The sequence below is a fragment of the Triticum urartu genome, chromosome 7 (genome assembly GCF_003073215.2).
Source record: "Triticum urartu cultivar G1812 chromosome 7, Tu2.1, whole genome shotgun sequence".
Classification (NCBI taxonomy): Eukaryota; Viridiplantae; Streptophyta; class Magnoliopsida; order Poales; family Poaceae; genus Triticum; species Triticum urartu.
Genome location: NC_053028.1, coordinates 129326197 through 129345742, shown reverse-complemented (window position 1 = coordinate 129345742; position 19546 = coordinate 129326197). Strand labels below are relative to the sequence as shown.

Genomic DNA, 19546 nt, shown 5'->3' with positions numbered 1-19546 from the left:
AATCCACACATTATTTGTATTTATGTAGAATCTCCAGGTCTAATACTAAATCCAAGCACCAAGAATATACATGGTAGAACTGAAAAGTTTCACTGGACAATCCCAAAATCATGCCTAATTCTGGTTTGAACATTGCAACACAGGAGGTATGCTCTTATTGCCTGAAATAGAACAAATAACTTAATAAGTACTATGGTGGCTATTAAAGAATCTGGCTATGTGCAAAATGTAGTAATAAGAAAAGCATTGACTACCTAATGAATAAATTTAGGAAGAACCAATATTTGCAGCAATGGGAACTACAAGTAAAATATTTTCTGGTGGTCCCATCCAATCGAATTCATACTATTAACTTGGAAGAATCTGAGCGCATGTTTAGTGAAATACCACATTCGCTGAGATTTAAATTGCCTAAAAGGATTTGTATTGAATGGAATCAACAATCATAATAATATGAGTAGTTATTAGCTTTTCTTAAACAACAAATATAAAGGAAAAATCCATCATTCATATGTAACAGAATTGAAAACCAAAAGCTAAAAAGGGGAGTTAAAAGACTCTGGATATGTACTGCAATTGGAGGTTGTCAGTGTCAGCAGAAATCAGCCAGAATGATAAAGATAAATATTAAAGAGGGAATATTTTATCAGGAATCATTTGTTAAAGTTGAACAAAAAATAGGATGAAGCAGAGCAAACTGCATCCCTGAATTTCCCTTACATTCGTTTTAAGTTTTAACTACACCAAGACGGGTGTGGAAGCTACATCTTTAACTACATCAAGACAGGTGTGGAAGCTACATCTTAAGCTTCCTTCTCAATTTAAGTAAGCTTAAGAGCATTGTGTGCTCAATTATTGAACAGAAATGGAGCATGTCGCAAATCTAATAAGATTAGAAGAGCTACACTTACATGGGCATTAGAATGACCAGAACACTTGTCATTTCCAAATTGCTGGCATGATAACACATAGGTGAACCTCATACGTTTTCAGATTAATCACATGATTAAGCATTATTGGGTGATATGTGTAGCTTAAATCAACAAAATAGTGTTAATCAATAGTAGCCGTTCAAATTACCGTTTGACCTCTTTATCCAAAGCTCATGGGCGAAGCTCTTCCTTCAGTGGTTCTTCATTTTCTTTAAGTTCTTCCTCCCAATGAACCCTTGCTTGGAAGCTCATTCATCTGCATACATAAGCATAGGCACACACAGTAAATGCCAGGTTGCTTCAGAATATAATTTGTTATTTGTGACTGCTTAAAGAGAAAATGTTCTTCCTCTTCCCTCAACTGGGGTAAACTTTCTGTAGGTAGAACAGAGTGGAAACACCATCTTCATTTACCTCATCCCTTCATCTGCATACACAAGCATAGACAGACAGTAAATGACAGGTTGCTTCAGAATATACATTGTTATTCGTGACTGGTCAAAGAGAAAATGTTCTTCCTTTTCCCTTGACCTGGGTAAATTTTTGTAGGTAGAACAGAGTGGAAACGCGATCTTCATTTACCTCCTCAATCTCTTTTATGGAAAGAAGGACATGCTCATTGTAATAAGGAGTCAATGAACTACACACACAAAAAAATCTTATCATTAGTAACAGCAAATAACCGAAATATGAATCAAAAGCAGATGAAAAGAAAAGAAAGAGGAAGTTAATACAACCTTATCGTTTTAGTGCTACATTTCTATTTGCAACTTACAGAAATAATTACTTAGTGAGGATTATATCTTTAGACAATATGCAAACAACCAACATCATTAACAACACCCAAAAAAAGGGAGTGAGAAGAATAAAATTATCAGCAGGAATTAGAATGGAGCAACTTGGTCAACAATTGATTCCCCAATTATGAAATAAATGTTCAAACCTTCTCAGGTCTAACACTGTACTTCCATTTATGCATAAAAATCTGTAAAACTGTAATCAATCTGCATGTGCTATCACTAAGGTCCTTCAAACTTAATAGATCCCAAACAATGGCATTAGACGCCCTAATCATGCATCACAATCGTCTGATTATGATGGAATGTTTGTTCCTGGATCAGGCGTCGCAGAAGTGTATGTCAAATGTGCTTGGGTGGATCTGCCACACGTTCAAGGATGCATACTCCTCCGGGCATTCCTTCAGCTGAGCCTCAGTGCACTCCTATTTTCACAAACATTGGAGTAGGAGAGAATTTCTGTTAGCAATCAATGCCCAGCAATGGACTAATTAATGTAGCCATAGGTAGAGATTATAACTTTCTGGAGATAAGGTTAAGAGAAAGACCAAATTTGACATCCTTGTTGCTAGTCCTTGCTGCTTCATCTCTCAGGATGGAGTATATGCCAGAGATCACATCAAGGCTAGACCGCTGGCGGTCATCAAAGTAGATCAAGTAGTTTGACATCTGCAACAGGCGTAGTGCTTCATCGACATCTCTCTGGGCAACAGTTTCTGAAAATTGAAGCCTTCTCAAAGCCTGAAATAAACCAAGATCATGTTTTTTTTTAAATACAGATTTTCATAACCTGGTGATCACAGTATAACCAACCCAAATGCAGAAATCAACCGTGTATAGAAATCAGGAGGATACAGAGTAGACACAAATTAAATCAAGTTCAGAAAACAAAATCAATCTGAATGTAAACTGGAAAATTAACAAAAACAACTCTGCTTGAGTTCGAGCTATTCTCCAATCTAAATCTGAATCTAAATGTAAACTGAAACATAAATAAATGCCACAACTCTGCCTGAGTTCTCTCTACTCAGTAAAGTAAACAAAATGGTCGTGAAGGAGCTCACCCAGAGTTTAGGCTCGTCAATCTGACCGTGTGGATGCTGGATGCAGCAGAAAGCATGCCTACTCTTCCTCTTCCTCCCACAGCACCATAGCAGACGAGGGATTGGAGCCGGTTGTGGCTAGGGGACTAAGGAGGCCGGTGGGGAATCAGAAGCGCTAGCGCCATGGCCGGTCCGAGCTGAGCCGCCTCCCTTGCTGCCATACGCTCATCCCCGCCTTCTTGTACAAATTCTGATGAAATGGTCTACATTTAGTTTTTTCCTGCTTGAAACATCACAACCGATTTCTTACTGCTTCGTTTTTAAATCAGAATGGGCGATTTTTTTAGAAATGAGTTACTATATCAGAGAATCACTTGATCTAGAGTACAATTCAAATTCATATTAACCAACATAGGCATAGTCACCAAACAATAAAAAAAACTCATGCAAGATTTTGATATCAATGGCATAATAAAAATTGAACAGGTTCACTCATCAACTTGCCTACCTGCTAGGCTTCACTGGTGGCCGACTAATTCACCACAATCCTTCGCGCTAGTTAATTGTCGGGTGGTAGGTGCGACATATGCCAACGGGTGGCTTATCTTTGTGGGAACCAGTAAGACGTCGCTGGTGCCTGGAAGCAGGATGGGGCGAAGACATGCACGCCGGCGGATCTTACCCAGCTTCGGGGCTCTCCAAGGAGATAACACCCCTACTGCTGCTCTGCAGGGTCTCCGCATGACCACTCGATGAATCAAGTAGCTACACAACGCTCCTTGAGCTGCTTTGGGGGGGAGGAGGAAGAAAGGGCACGGCTAGCCTGCTTCTTCTCCTTGTATGGTGTCTAGAACTAGCAGGGGGTCCAACCCTTTGCATGGGTGCTCCGGGGGGTTTATATAGGCCTACCCCCCGGGGGTACAATGGTAATCTGGCTGGGCGCGGGGCCCAGCCGTCTGTGACTGTGCTCGCCGGCTTTCGCGCCGACTGCTGGGGCCCGCCGACTGGTGGGCCCCGCCGGCTGCCAACTCCTGGGTCACTGTGGCTTCATCTTGTTGACGTGGGCTTCATCGTGGTAAGCGCGGCTACAGTACCGCCGCCTGCCGGACGATCGCTGTAGCCTTACCGCGTCTTGTCTCCTTAATGGGGCGTCCTCTTCGAGGGAAGCGGCGGGCCGGCTGTGGGAGCCGACTCCGTCTTGGGCCGGCTGGTTGGAAGCGCGGCTGCCTTCGGCCGTCTCTCTGCTCTAAGGGGCCCACCGCATGTGGGTCACGCTGGCGGCCCATCGTGGGTGACGCCAGGGTCAACATGGCAACAGTGCTGCGCCGGACGGGTCACGCTTACCTCGTACGGCGCACTGTGCCAGGCGTGCTCCGGGATTCGGGGGTGGCAGGCTCTTCTGTAGCCATGCCCCGTCGCACCGCCGTTAGGTGGGTGCAAACTTTGTGGGTACGGTCTTGACTACTTTATGGGGAGCCGGCTCGAAGGAGTCGGCCTTCTCGTAGCCGGCTTCATTGGAGTCGGACCCCAATGAAGGTTGAAGTCGGACCGCCTTCCCAAAGCCGGCCTGGATCGCGGCCGGCGGGGGGAAGGTGGCCCTATGTCTTGGATTCATGAGAGCCGGGCTGGCTCGTAGTTTTTGTAGAAGTGCCTGGGGAAGCCGGCTAGGCTACCCATGGCCATTTACTCCGACAGTAGTCCCCGAAGCTGATCGAGCTCCGAGACGAACAAGGGGACGAGAAGCTTGGTCAGCTTCCTATCCTGAAGAGCCGGCTTCGCGGGCGTACGCCGACGTCAGATGACCCTGCGTAGGCGGGAGGAGAGGGGGCCTGCGTGCCGACCCCGGGCCCTCTCGCGGCCACGTGGCAGCAGGATCCTGCGAGCGCACGCGCGCGATGGGATGCCGCCGCAGGCCCGGGCCCGCCACTCGCGAGCCTCGGTCTGGGCGCGGATCTCCCGTGGCCCACAGGGCCGCTCGCCTTCTCAAGGCAGTTTTCGCCTCGCCATTAAGGGTCGGTAATCGCGGGGCGTGGGAAGTGGGCACGATCGACCCCCACGCTTCCCCACGCCACGCCTCCTCGGCTCCGCCACGTGAGCCTATAAATAGGGGGAGGAGGGGGAGCGACAGAGGCTCGCGCGCTCCCTCCCACTCCGTCTCTCCTTAACTCTCGTCTTCTTCCTCTCACTGCCGCCGCAGCCTCCCGTCTCAGCGCCGTCGCGTCTCCACGCCACCTCGCTCCCATGGCATTATCAAGCTCCTGGGACGGCTCCAACGTCCACGAGGATCACGTGGAGTTCCTTCGCCAGACCCGGCGCCTGCCCGGCGCCGACCGCGTTCAGGTCCGCCTGGCGCCCGAGAAGGAGATCTCGCCGGCACCGGAGGAGGGCGAGCGGGTCATCTTCCGCTCGCACTGCCTGCGCGGCTTCGGCCTCCCGGCGAGCGAGTTTCTGCGTTCCTTCCTCGAATTCTACAACCTCCAGCCGCATCACCTCACGCCCAATGCGGTGATGCTGCTGTCGGCCTTCGTCTCCCTCTGCGAAGGCTTCTTAGGGCTGCTCCCCACGCTGGAGCTCTGGGGAGAGTTCTTCCAGAGCAAGCTCGGCACAGTCGTCGCCGGCGTGCCGGCCCCCTGCGGAGCCTTCATCGCCATGAGGAGGGCGAGCGAGAACAATCCGTTCCCGCCCATCCCCCTGATCCAGTCGGTGAAGGTCTGGCAGAGATCTTATTTCTACGTGAAGAACGTCGCCGAGCAAGAAGACTACATCAACCTGCCGGCTTATGTAGCCGGCCCGCCGGCTGGGAGGCAGCCCTCGTGGAGCTTGCGATCCCGGTCGTTGTCTCCGGCCGGGAACGCCGCCATCGCCCGGCTTCGGGTGTTGATTCAGTCGGAAGGCTTGCGCAGGGCCGACTTGGTGGCCGCCTTCGTGGAGCGCCGGATCCTTCCTCTCCAGAGCCGGCCCCACATGATGTGTCAGATGAGCGGCCGGTTCGACCCAAGTCGGCTCAGCACATGGGAGATGCCCCACGCGGAGGTGGCGCTTATGGTCAACTACATCGCCAATTGCAAGCTCAGCGGGGACTGGCAGTACGGCAAGGCGCCGTACTCTCGTGCGAATCCTCCACCCGTGGTAAGCTTCTCTCTTTATCCTCTTTTTCGTCGTCAGCCGGCTTCGCGACGGCCGGCTTCTGACCTTCCGGCTCTTCGTGCAGAACCCTCTTCTCCCGCCGCCGGCCGGGGCGGCAGGGATCGCGCGCCAGTACGTCCCCGACCGCACGGAGGATGATGTTGACGACCCGGACTTGGGGGCGGCCGCCATGGAAGACGCCGTCATGGGGGACAGCGCCGAGCCCGGAGGCTCGAAGTTCACCGCGAGCTTCGAGGACTGGCCGGACGACTTTGAAGCCGAAGTCGTTCCGCGCCGCCAGCCGGCGGCCGACCAACAGGGCGCCGGCTCGTCCGTCGCGCCGGCTGCCGGCGGCCCGCAGAAACGTCGGGCCGCTCTAGGCCTCTTCGGCAGTCGGCCGAAGAAGTCCAAGCCCTCCGCCGCGGCGACGAAGCGAGAAGAGGCGGCCGCGAAGGCGGCCCGCTTCCGCAAAGTCGTGAAACAGCCCCAGGCGGTCTCGGCGTAAGTTTTTAACCGCTTGCCGTAGTCTCGTCGTTGTTCTTTTTTCTTCAAATGCACTCTTAGCTTTCTTCGTTTGCTGGACAGGGCGCCGCTTTCTCTCGAGCGGGGCCCAGGCGGCTTCGTCGTGGGGCCGGCTGTAGGTTCTTCGAGCTCCCGCCGCGTGGACCCCCGCGCCGATCTTAGGGAGGCCACAGAGCGGAACGCCCGCGAAGCGCGGGAGGAGCGCGAGGCGGCGGAGAAGGCGGCCGCCCAGGCGGCAAAGGGGCGGGCTGAAGCCGTAGCCAAGGCCCAGAAGGAGGCGGCTCCTGCAGAGACAGAGGCGGAAAGCTCGCGCAGCCAGCCTCCGCTGCTCGCCGTTCCCCTCCGAGCCGTGGCCCCCGACACCCCGTTGCCCATGGCGGAGGAGATCATCCAAGACCCACCGCTGTTGGAGAGGGAGGAGGAGCCCGTGGTCTTGGCCGGGAGAACGCCGCCTGCGGCGCCAACCGGGGCGGGCCAAGGCAGTCGATCGCCGGCGGCGCCGGAGGAGCCGGCCGGAGGTGAGCCAGGGAGCCGGGCCGGCCTCAAGGTGCAGCTGGCGACGGGCCGGCATGCTGAAGGAGGCGCCGCTCCGCCGGAGTTGCGCCGAGCCGCGGGCGCAGGCCAGCCGGCAGGAGATCTGGAGGTGGCCAGCTCCGCCGTGTCCGAGTGGACTCCCATCGGGGGGACCGGCGAGCTAGAAGCAGCGGCTTAAGGGGTCCGGAGCCGGCTACGAGCTCAAGCCGCCCTGCTGCAGCAGCTCAACCAAGAGTTCTCGTCGACACGAACCTCTGTCCGGGTAAGTCCTTTGCTCTTGGCTGCTTTGCTTTCTTGATTTCTTCCGTGGGGACGCGTCAGCGCACCCACTGGGTGTAGTCCCCGAGATTCGGGCCGACTGCTGCGCAGTCGGGTCGGATCTTTCTCGACGGCCACCTTACTTTGCTTTCTTTCTAAACTTTCAGGAATACCACAACCTTCGTGTTGCCGCCTTCGACTCCCAGGCTCGAGAGCTGAGCCGGCGGACCAACGACCTGACCGACAGCCGAAGTAAGTACTTGGTTTGTTTGTCTCCTGTGGGGGCGCGCCAGCGCACCCACTGGGTGTAGTCCCCGAGATTCGGGCCGACTACCGCGCAGTCGGGTCGAATCTTTCTTGACGACTCCTTTCTTATTGATTTTTCTTCTTCTTTGTCTTCAGGGGCCAACGCCGACTTGAGGAAGGAGCTTGGCGAAGCGAAGGCCGCCCTTTTCGCCAAAGAGGCCGAGTGCACTGCCTTGGCCCAGGAACGGGATCGCCTGGCCAAGAAGCTGGCCGACCAAGAGGAGAGCCACAAAACGGCCCTCCAGGCGGCGAAGGAGAGCGAAGCCGCCGTGCTGGCAGAGTATGAGATAGCGGCGGCGACCTGGTCCGAGACCCGGCGAGGCCTGGAGGAAGGCTACGGCCGGATTGAAGACTTGATCGACGGTAAGCTGCTTTCCACGGCCTTCCCCCGTCCCTTGCCGTCTGGGTTTTTTGACTTATCTTGGACTGCTGCTTGTTGTTTCTTGCAGATTACTTCCCGGGCTACTCCGTCTTCGCTGCCCAAACCATCGAGGCTCATCGCGAAGCGCGCCGTCAAGCGGGGGCCGACATTGCGCCGGATGCAAACCGGACCCTTGAGGAGCAGCTTCTGGCTGTCCAGGCGCGGCTGCAGCCGGCCCACCGGATGCTCCGCCGGCTCCAACGTGCCGGGGCGCAAGTGCTGGCCGCCCTCTGGCCTGGCGAGACGATCCCCCGCACCCCGAGCCGAACTGCCGACTGGCTGGAAGTCGCAGTCGGACGCTTCGAGGCTTGGAAGGCGTCAGCGGCCCGCCTCGGGGCCGGGCGGGCGTTGGAATTCGTACGGGCTTGGTACCCAGGACTGAGCCTGGACCAGCTGCGTACTTGGCGGATGGAGGCCGACGTGGAGCTGGAGGAGGTGAGGCCGGCTATCGCCCAGCGAGCTTCAACGATCGCCGAGTGCACCGACATCAGCGTTTTCGCACCCGAAATCGATGATGACGGTGTCGCGCAGCCGGAGGAGTGGTTCGGGCTGAACCCGGCGGTGGGCGAGGATTCGGCGGAGGAGATCGCCTCCAGCGACGAGGGCGAAGAGGACGAAGACGACGACGGCGGAGACGTCGAGCCGGCTGGTGGAACAACCAGCCGACCTCAGGCCGACCGTGCCTCCAGCAACGAGGCGCGTGGAAGCGCGCCCTCTGCGGGAGGCGGCGACCAAGCCGAAGTTCGTCAGCCGACCACTCCTTCAGCCGGCGCGACCGTCTCCGCCAACCAGTCGGCCGCTCCGCCAGCCTGACCTGCCGTCTTTATCTTTCCTGCTTTGTTGTCTTTGAACAATCTTTTGTTAAGTTTCGCAGTTTCACCCACTGGGGGTGTATCCAGACTATGTTGAATGCTGGCCTCTTGGAGGTCTTTTTATGTAAATATTATCACGTGCATGTTTGGTTTCCATTCGCGTATGCTTGTTTATCCTTAGGCTTTTTCCTTTGCCGCCTTCCCTCTTTGGGGAGGCAAGTACTTGAGCTTTCTTGGATTTAAAGTAAAGTGAATGGAAACCGGCCGGCCGGCTACCCTGGTAGCCGGTCGGCGGTGCGGGAAAAACCGGCTTTGTTATATTAGTCCGTTATTCCCTAGCCGTTTTTCGTGTGGGCGGTCGCTCCTACCTTTAACCCTTGCCAGCCGGACAGCCGGTTCTTCGAACTGCGACTTTGGAAAGGGAAGGCTTGAGAGCCGGCACACTACTTGTCTGACTGCGGGTAGGACTTCTAATATAACTTCAGTCGGCCAGTCCCCGAGCCGACTAGTCGGACTCGGTGCCGGACGGAAAAAGTAAATGATACGACAAGCATGATATTTTCATTCAAAAATAAGGGATGGCAGTCCCCGAGCCCTCCTCGGGGAGCCTATTGTCTTGTACTTAATACAAAAGTTAGCGCGATACATACTGCATTTCAACTGTAAAATCTTCGAAGGAGGTTGGCGTTCCATGGCCGTTCCGACTCCTTGTCGGAGTCATCTCTCTTGCGTGCCTTCGGCTTCTGTGCGTCGATCAGGTAGTAGGAGTCGTTGCCTAGAGCTCTGCTGATGACGAAAGGGCCTTCCCAAGGGGCTGAGAGCTTGTGCTGGCCGGCTGTTCGCTGAATCAGCCGGAGCACAAGGTCGCCCTCTTGGAAAGATCTTGGCCTGACCTTCCGGCTGTGGTAGCGGCGCAAAGCCTGCTGGTAAATTGCAGACCGGCTGAGAGCTAACAGCCGGCTTTCTTCCAGCAGGTCGACGCCGTCTTCTCGTGCTTCCTTGGCCTCCGCTTCCGTGTACATGGTTACTCGAGGCGAGTCGAACTCGATGTCGGTTGGGATGACCGCCTCGGCGCCATACACTAGGAAGAAAGGGGTGAAGCCGGTTGACTTATTTGGTGTAGTGCGCAGGCTTCAGAGGACAGCCGGCAGCTCATCGAGCCAACAGCCGGCTGAGCGCTCCAGAGGTACAACCAGTCGGGGCTTGATGCCGGAGAGGATGAGGCCGTTGGCTCGCTCGACCTGGCCGTTTGACTGCGGGTGGGCGACGGATGCTAAGTCCACCCGGATACCTTGGGCTGCGCAGAAACGTGCCAAGGCTCCTTTAGCGAAATTCGTGCCATTGTCGGTGATGATACTGTGCGGCACGCCGTACCGAGTTGTTATGTCCGTGATGAACGTCACGGCAGTCGGCCCATTCAGCTTCTTGATCGGCTTCGCCTCAACCCACTTGGTGAATTTGTCCACGGCGACGAGCAAATGCGTCATGCCGCCGCGCGCCGTCTTGAATGGGCCCACCATGTCCAGTCCCCAAACGGCAAAGGGCCAAGTGAGGGGAATGGTCTTGAGTGCCGAAACCGGCATGTGCTGCTTGGAGCTGAAGAGCTGGCATCCCTTGCAATGCTTGACTAATTCTTTGGCGTCGTCCAAAGCAGTCGGCCAGAAGAAACCATGGCGGAAGGCTTTGGCGACAAGTGATCTTGAGGCCGCATGGTAGCCGCACTCTCCTTGGTGAATGTCTACAAGGATTGCAATGCCCTTCTCTTGCTCGACGCATCGCTGGAGGACTCCGGTGACGCTGCGCTTGAGTAGTTCTCTGTTGACGATTGTGTATGCTCCGGCTCGGCGTTGGACTTGTCTTGCTTCTGTTTCGTTAGCCGGCAGGTCTTGGTTTACTAGGAAGTTGAGGATGGACTGAGCCCATGACGGGGCCGCGACTTCTTCCACTGCCAAATTGGCTACTACCACCAGGGTGGGCGGGCTGGGCGGTGAGGTGCTGGAGTCGGCCGCCGGCTGTAGTGCTGGTGCAGTCCCCGGGCCGGCTACCGCAGTCCCCGAGCCGGCTGCCGAAGTCCCCGGGCCGGCTTCAGGGGTCTTGAGGTCGGCCACTTGATTCTTCGAGCCGGACCTGGCCGCATCGGGGTCAGGCGGCACGAAGATGGAATCGGATTCCGGAGACGGCTTGATAGACGGCTTGAGTAGGCTTTGTAGAGCGACGCCGGTTGGAATTGCTTGCCGGGTGGAGCCTATTCGGGCCAAGGCATCGGCTGGCTCGTTGTCGGCTCGAGGTACGTGGAGGAACTCGCACCCTTCAAAGTATCCGCTGAGTTGTTGGACCAGGAAACGGTAGCTCGCCATGTTCGCGTCCTTGGCGTCCCAGTCGCCGGATGACTGCTGGACCACCAGGTCCGAGTCGCCATAACATAGGATCCGGCGAATGCCAAGTTCTTTGGCAAGCCGGAGCCCGTGTATAAGCGCCTCGTACTCGGCCACATTGTTGGAGGCGGCGAAGTGGATCTGTAGCGCGTATTTGAGCTTGTCGCCTTTGGGAGAGGTAAGGACGATGCCGGCTCCCAAGCCGGTGCGCATCTTGGACCCGTCGAAGTGCATGCGCCAATGGGTGGAGTCCGGAGCCGGCGGCAGGTACTGGGTCTCGGCCCAGTCGACGAGGAAGTCGGCCAGCGCTTGGGACTTGATGGCGGTGCGGGGCTGGTAGAAGATTGTGTAAGGGGCCAGCTCGATTGCCCATTTCGCGACCCGACCGGATGCATCCCGGCTGCCTATGATCTCGGCTAGCGGGGCAGTGCATACGACCGTGACGGGATGCTCTTGAAAGTAGGGCTTCAGCTTCTTGGCGGTGAAGTACACGCCGTAACACATCTTTTGGTAGTGCGGGTAGTTCTGCTTCGAGGCGGACAGCACCTCGCTCAAATAATACACCGACCTCTGGACCGGCTGGGCTCGGCCTTCTTCCGGGCGCTGGACTACGATGACGGTGCTGACCACCCGGCTGGTTGCAGCGATGTAAAGGAGCATGGGCTCTTTCTCAGTCGGCGCTGCGAGGACAGGTGGCGTGGCCAGCATCTTCTTCAACTCGTGGAAAGCTTGGCTGGCCTGGTCGTTCCACTCGAAGTGAGTGCTCTTCTTCATGAGGCGGTAGAGGGGGAGGGCCTTTTCTCCGAGCCGGCTCATGAAGCGGTTCAAGGAGGCTAAGCACCCGGTGAACTTCTGAATGTCTCGAAGCTTGGTGGGGATCGCCATTCTCTCGATGGCCTTGATCTTCGCTGGGTTGCATTCGATGCCGCGTTCGGAGACCAGGAAGCCTAGGAGCTGGCCGGCTAGCACCCCGAACACGCATTTCTCGGGGTTGAGCTTGATTTGGAACCGGTGCAGGTTCTCAAATGTTTCCTTGAGGTCTTCCAGCAAGGTGCCACGCTTCTCCGTCTTCACCACGATGTCGTCCACGTAAACGTGGGCATTCCTGCCGAGCTGCTTGAGGAGGCACTTCTGCATGCAACGCTGAAAGGTGGCACCGGCATTTCTCAAGCCGAATGTCATAGTCAGGTAGCAGAAGGCTCCGAACGGCGTGATGAAGGCGGTCTTCAGGCGGTCATCCGGGTCTAGCTTTATCTGGTGATATCCAGAGTAAGCATCCAAAAAACTCAACAGCTCGCATCCGGCTGTGGAGTCTATCACTTGGTCTATCCTTGGCAGGGCGAAAGGATCTTTGGGGCAGGCTTTGTTGAGACTTGTGTAGTCTATACACATGCGCCACTTGTTATTCTTCTTCAGCACAAGGACCGGGTTGGCGAGCCACTCTGGAAAGAAAACTTCCATGATGAAGCCGGCCGCCAGGAGCCGGGCTATTTCCTCCCCTACAATCCTACGTTTCTCCTCCGACAGTCGGCGGAGGGGCTGTCTGACTGGCTTTGCGTCTTCTCGAACATGTAACTTGTGCTCGGCGAATTTCCTCGAAACACCTGGCATGTCCTTGAGGGACCACACAAAGATGTCCCGATTCTCATGGAGGAAATCGGCGAGCTCGCCTTCCTATTTGCTGTTCAGGTTTGCCCCGATGACGGCAAACCTCTCCGGACGCTCGGGGTCAAGAGGTATCTTCTTCGTCTCCTTGGCCGGCTGAAAAGACCCTTGAGTATCATGCTCCTTGGAGTCAGGGGACACGGCCGACTGCTTGCCGGCCATGGCCACGACTCGGTCCAGCATCTTCTTCTCTTCGGCGATCACAAGGGACTCGGCCAGCCGGCTGCTGGCCGCGGCGCACTCGGAGGACTTCTTGTAGTCGCCGGCTACGGTGATGACGCCTTTGGTGCTTGGTATCTTCATCTTGAGGTATGCATAGTGGGGAACCGCCATGAATTTGGCCAAGGCAGGTCGGCCCAGCAATGCATGGTAAGGGCTCTCCAGGTCCACCACTTCAAACCAGATCGCTTCCCGGCGGAAATGCTCCTTGTCCCCAAAAAGTACATCAACCTTGATTTTGCCAATGGGGGCGCAGGACAGGCCGGGTACGATGCCGTGGAACACTGTCCGAGTGGGCATGAGCTGTTTTGTCTTGACGTTCAACTTCTCCAGGGTGTCACGATACAAGATGTTGATGCTGCTCCCGCCGTCTATCAACACACGAGAGAAGCGGGCGGCGCGTCTGTCCATTGCCAGGGTGGCTTCCAGGACCAAAGCATAAGAGCCAGGAGACGGCATCACCTCCGGATGGTCGGCCCGGCTCCAGCTGATGGGCTTTTCTGACCAATGCATGTGTTCAGCGGGGCTGGCAGCGACCACGCTGACTTCCTGGTGCTCTCGGCGTTTGCTGCGCCGGTCTTCGGGCTGGCTGGTGAAGACGACGTAGGTTGCTTGCTCATCAGGAAACTCGTCATGCACGGCTCCGACTGCGGGCCGAGCGGCCGGAGGCGGAGGCGGCGGGCCGGCTGGCGGAAGTGGCAAGAGGCCTTCGCCCTTAGAGATTCGGGTGAGCCAGTTGCACTTCCGGGTCGTGTGGTTGGACGGCTTCGCGCCGCTGTGGAACTTGCAAGGGGCGTCGAGGGTTTGCTCGTAGGAGAAGGCGGGCTGCCAAGCCGGCCTGCCGCCCTTGGGCTTCTTGGGCGCCGGTCGTTCTTCAGGCGGCGCATCTTCGACTGTGGCCACCTGCCGGCTAGCGGGAGGCGGCGCGGGGCCTTTGCGCTTGTTGTCGTTCGAGTTGGGGTGTCGGCCGGGTTCTCCAGCCGGCGTCTTGGGCGCCGGGTTGAGCACCTTTCCGGACGCGTCTACCCGAAGCTCGGTCTTCATCGAGGAGTCGGCGGTAGCGTACTTGTCCGCTATATCCAGAAGCTCGTCGAGAGTAGCCGGTTCGTCGCAGAGAAGCTTGTGCTTGAGGAGGGTGCCTTCTCGGCATCCGGCTGTGAAGTACTCTATGGCTTGTGCCTCGTGCACCCCTTCACAGGAGTTGCGGAGCTCGGCCCAACGCGTGAGGTAATCGCGAGTGGACTCGGCGGGGCCTTGCACGCACAAGGAAAGCTGTTTGGGCTTGGGAGCCCGCTTGTAGGTACTGGTGAAGTTGCGGGTGAAGGCTTCTGTGAAGTCTAGCCAGCTGTTGATGCTACGCGGCTTGAGGCTGTTGAGCCAGGTCCGCGCCGTGCCCTGCAGCATGAGGGGCACGTACTTCATGGCGACGCGCCGATTGCCATTGGCGATGCTAACTGCGGTGGAGTAGTCGATCAACCAATCTTCCGGCTTCACGGAGCCGTTGTACTTGGGCGTGTCTCTTGGGAGCGAGAACCCTTTGGGAAAGGGCTCGTCGCGGATGCGGGAGCCAAAGCAAGGCGGGCCGACATCGTCTTCTTCTTCCAATGCCAGGGATCGCGCCAGGCGGTCGATCCGATGACGGACGTCGTTCTCGCCGATTCCTTCGCGGCGGCCCAGCCGGCCGCTGAGAGTCGGGTGTGCCGCTGGCGGTGAGGCGGGGTATCTCTCTCCACGGGGCGGAGGCGGAGGCGGGTCGCCCCGCCACTCCATGGCTCGGGGATGACCGTCCGCGTCCCGCTCGATGGAGATCCGGGTCCGGCCGCGGCTGGTAGCCGGCTCCTTCTCGCGTCGCGCGCGGGTATCGCTCGTAGTCGGCGCCCGGGACGTCGCGCCGTGCTCTCGGCGCGGGGGAAGGCTTTCCGCGCGAGCGTCGGCTTCGTGCCGCTGCGTGGCGGCGTCAATCAACTGCTGGATGCGCCGGGTCATGTGGGGAAGGTCTTCGGGCTCCAGGCCGTCCAGCTCGTCTACGGCCGCCTGTGCGGCACGCAAGTTCTCAAGCGGAGTGGCATAGACCGGGCGGTCGACTCCCAGCGTGTCGGCGATGAGGCGCCGTGTTGCTTGACAAGGCCGGCCCGGCTTGGCCCGCTCGGGGCCGGCGTGCCGAAGGCGGCGCGGTCAGCCTCGCGCCGGTAGGCCTCAGTGAGGCGTCTTACGGAGGCCAGCCTCCGGCCCTCTGCGAGGAGGGCGAGGCGGCGTGCTTCCAGGGCTTCGTCGTCGGCGTCGGCCGGGAGAGGGGCGGACAAGTCATGGGCCGCCGCGCGCGAGGCGTCGCGGGCGCTCTCGTCGGCCGGGCCGCTGTGGCCGACAACCATCACTTCGGCGGCGACAGCATCGTGGCCGTCGGCTCGGGGAAGCGGGTCGTTGTAGATCGCGACGTTGGTGGGGAAGGCGTCGTAGGAGTCGACGGGCATCGGGTCGGTGGAACCAACCGACTCCAGGTCCGCAGCGGGCTCGCTGGAGACATGGAGCTGGCCGAGAAGGTTGGCGAGGCGGTCAGTGCCCGCACCGGCGGCGAGCTCGTCGGGGAGATCGGCGAGGCCGCTTGCCGCGCAGATGCTGGTGACGCCTTGCAGCGCGTCGTGGCAAGCGCCATCGGGCGTGTCGGGCTGGCTACGCTCGCTGGGGAGGAAGAGGGTTCCCGTCCAGAACAGGTCTCCGGACGACGGTGCGCCTGGCCCCACGGTGGGCGCCAAATGTCGGGTGGTAGGTGCGACATATGCCAACGGGTGGCTTATCTTTGTGGGAACCAGTAAGACGTCGCCGGTGCCTGGAAGCGGGATGGGGCGAAGACATGCACGCCGGCGGATCTTACCCAGCTTCAGGGCTCTCCAAGGAGATAACACCCCTACTGCTGCTCTGCGGGGTCTCCGCATGACCACTCGATGAATCAAGTAGCTACACAACGCTCCTTGAACTGCTTTGGGGGGGGAGGAGGAAGAAAGGGCACGGCTAGCCTGCTTCTTCTCCTTGTATGGTGTCTAGAACTAGCAGGGGGTCCAACCCTTTGCATGGGTGCTCCGGGGGGTTTATATAGGCCTACCCCCCGGGGTACAATGGTAATTTGGCTGGGCGCGGGGCCCAGCCGTCTGTGACTGTGCTCGCCGGCTTTCGCGCCGACTGCTGGGGCCCGCCGACTGGTGGGCCCCGCCGGCTGCCAACTCCTGGGTCACTGTGGCTTCATCTTGTTGACGTGGGCTTCATCGTGGTAAGCGCGGCTACAGTACCGCCGCCTGCCGGACGATCGCTGTAGCCTTACCGCGTCTTGTCTCCTTATTGGGGCGTCCTCTTCGAGGGAAGCGGCGGGCCGGCTGTGGGAGCCGACTCCGTCTTGGGCCGGCTGGTTGGAAGCGCGGCCGCCTTCGGCCGTCTCTCTGCTCTAAGGGGCCCACCGCCTGTGGGTCACGCTGGCGGCCCGTCGTGGGTGACGCCAGGGTCAACATGGCCACAGTGCTGCGCCGGACGGGTCACGCCTACCTCGTACGGCGCACTGTGCCAGGCGTGCTCCAGGATTTGGGGGTGGCAGGCTCTTCTGTAGCCATGCCCCGTCGCACCGCCGTTAGGTGGGTGCAAACTTTGTGGGTACGGTCTTGACTACTTTATGGGGAGCCGGCTCGAAGGAGTCGGCCTTCTCGTAGCCGGCTTCATTGGAGTCGGACCCCAATGAAGATTGAAGTCGGACCGCCTTCCCAAAGCCGGCCTGGATCGCGGCCGGCGGGGGGAAGGTGGCCCTATGTTTTGGATTCATGAGAGCCGGGCTGGCTCGTAATTTTTACAGAAGTGCCAGGGGAAGCCGGCTAGGCTACCCATGGCCATTTACTCCGACATTAATTAATCAGAATCTGGTAAGAAACACAGAACAAATGAACTCCCAGGGTATAATACCCGCAAAATAAAAATGTGAATGAAATAATTATAGTCATATTCAGAATCCTAGAAATTATTATAGTGTATTATTACTTCAGTTATTTGAAGTAAAACCATGTCCATTATTCCGAACAGAGGGAGTACATAGTAAGAGCACTCAAAAGGAAGTACCTGTCATGTGCCATCTGCATCAGGAAGATCCTCGTTTATCTTTAAAAGCTATGTGAAAAAGGCAAAACTAAAATTTGTGGCTCTTGATTATATCATGATATGCATGCCCGTGGAAGGTCAACTGGTCCAATTTTTTCTTGCGGAGACCATCTCTAGATCAGCCGCAACCTGTATACAAGAAAATTATTTAACAAACCATCAAAATTAGCAGGATACTGCATCTTAGAGAGGAAAATAGCAGGATATTCTTCAAAAAAGGGATTGCTTAGGATTAGGATTAGGTACAGAAAACATTTTGAGGCACTTATAGTATGCAGTCCCCCTCCTGTATGGATTGTGAAGCGAGCGAGGACCTGACAAACAAGACCAAACAATGAGTACCACTATGAGGATGGGTGCTGCTGTTGTGCCTAAAACTCTGGGCGAAGGACAAGGACAACAAGATTGTAGGCAAGGATTGGTCTCCCGAAGGGCGAGCTCCCGACACGAAGCGCAGGTTCCAATTCCAAACTCAAGCATACCAAAAAGCATCCGAAACAGCGGCTAATCGGAACAGTTCGTCTGCTTCAGAACAAAACCAAAAGGGAAAACACAGGAGTGGAGACTTACATGCTGGCGTCCTCGCGGCCGAGAAGCTTGTCCGGCGTGCCAGACCTGGGAGACATGATCAGCGATGGCGGCAACTCGCCTTGGCCCAAGATCCCGTCGGAGCCACCAGTAGTCGTTCCTTCGCCGCACCCACACAATGGTCCCCGGCGAGATGTCCCCGATGTTGCAGCGGCCCTCATCCGCGTCCCCTCCTCCCTCGAAACCTCCCCCAATCCGGCCCCGCCTCCCAACACCAGTCACCAGGTCAGACCCTAATGGCCTAACCACGCCTCCTCAGCCCCCTTCTAGAAGCTTCCCTCGCCCTCGAGCACCGGCATCGGGGGGTCGCTCCGCCTGGCAGGTTGAGACCCGTCGAGGCGAATACGGCTTGGGGCGGCGTTGGCAGCGGCGGCGGCAACCCTAGCGGCGGTGGCGGTGGAAAGAACGAGAGAGATGGGAAGTTGCGTGGAATCAGAAGCAAATGTGAGGCCCTCTTCTCTCTCTCCTGTAATTCAATGGGCCAATCTGGAACGAGTTTTTCCACCAAGCACTGTTCCTGGCGCCACGTGGACAACACGAGCGTTCGCACCTATAGCGACTCTTATAGTGTTGTATTCTCATAGTCTCGCGATATTTAGCGTCTGCGTTATGGATGTATCATATTACCATCAATATTCATAACATACATCCTATCTTGGATGGAAGCATTACCCTTCATGTTATTCATAATACTTAACAACAATTGTTGGTTTTATGAACAACTCTTTTGCAACGAACATTGTGCAATGGGCTAGAGTGTATGAAACTCTAAAATGAATTATGAAAGTAAACCCAGAGGTATTGTGTTATTATCAATATTCATAACATACATCTCATTCATAATGAAAGTATGGCCCTTGTGTTATTCATAACACCGAATATAAAAAGTTCTCTTATGAACAACCTTCTTGCAAGATACCTTATGCAATGGGCTAGAGTTTGTAAAACTCTAAATGAATTATGAAAATAAATACAGAAGGCAATACACCGATGGAAGGTATAGTAACATTTACTATGTTCCCTGTGTATACCTTAACCTCATTTCCAGCTAGTCTTTTTAGGCCATAGTAGCTCTTATATTGATTCGCAACAGAATGCAATCGAGCGGGTATCTTTGTGATTAACTCACAATACCCAAGAATTAGTGATTAACATGTTTAACCATAATTCCTAAGAACTATATTTTTGACCAGCCTACTATACATCAAAAACTTGTATGACATTCATACATGAGCTGGATATTCCAATCATCTTTCTTTCTGCCTTTATACTTCTAACAGTTTATCTTTTAGTATTTCTCCTACTCGCAAAAGAAGCACCCAACTTAAGAGTGGCGTTAGCCCCAGACTTCCTAGGCGTGTAAGTCATACTAACACCCTTTGGACACTTCCTTTCTCTTTAAGTTGTTGTTTTATTCACCTTCCATTATATGAAAGGCGTTCTTCTAGATCCCTTTCCCAACAGTCAAATGCATAGTAAACACTTTTACTAATACTTGCAAACAAACATTGCTTTGTTTGTATCTGAAAATAATTTTCAGTTCCATGAATATCATATAACTATCCCAACTTTCGAAGTTTGGGTTTCATGGAAGCAAACATATTCCACTTGACCGTAATAGAATTCTAGCTTTTGGATCGAAGGACGAGAGTCACATGATCCATAGCATTAGCGGGAGGATACGGAAAGCATGCGATAGGACAAAGTCCTTCTCGGCACTTTTGAGGACAATCCTCACATTATGTTACCAATCGTAAAGTTTTTACCAAATATTTAATAGCTATTCAATTTTAACAGGAAAGGTGGAAACGCGA

General features: G+C 55.7%; 2 long non-coding RNA genes across 4 annotated transcripts; both read right to left on the bottom strand.

The window, feature by feature from the left end:
• Positions 1 to 249: 249 nt before the first annotated feature.
• LOC125518767 lies at positions 250 to 3341 on the bottom strand. Of its 2 annotated transcripts, none has more exons than XR_007288088.1 (4): positions 3281 to 3341; positions 2794 to 3022; positions 1515 to 2470; positions 250 to 1359 (listed from the first exon to the last, which is right to left on the bottom strand). It is a non-coding gene; the product is annotated as an uncharacterized LOC125518767 (long non-coding RNA). The 2 variants fall into 2 exon arrangements; XR_007288087.1 differs by having other exon boundaries at positions 2794 to 3052; positions 3281 to 3340.
• A 13236-nt stretch (positions 3342 to 16577) lies between these two features.
• Positions 16578 to 18259, bottom strand: LOC125518768. 2 transcript variants are annotated; one of them, XR_007288090.1, is made up of 3 exons: positions 17715 to 18219; positions 17106 to 17458; positions 16578 to 16909 (listed from the first exon to the last, which is right to left on the bottom strand). It is a non-coding gene; the product is annotated as an uncharacterized LOC125518768 (long non-coding RNA). The 2 variants fall into 2 exon arrangements; XR_007288091.1 differs by lacking the exon at positions 16578 to 16909 and having other exon boundaries at positions 17105 to 17458; positions 17715 to 18259.
• Positions 18260 to 19546: the final 1287 nt, after the last annotated feature.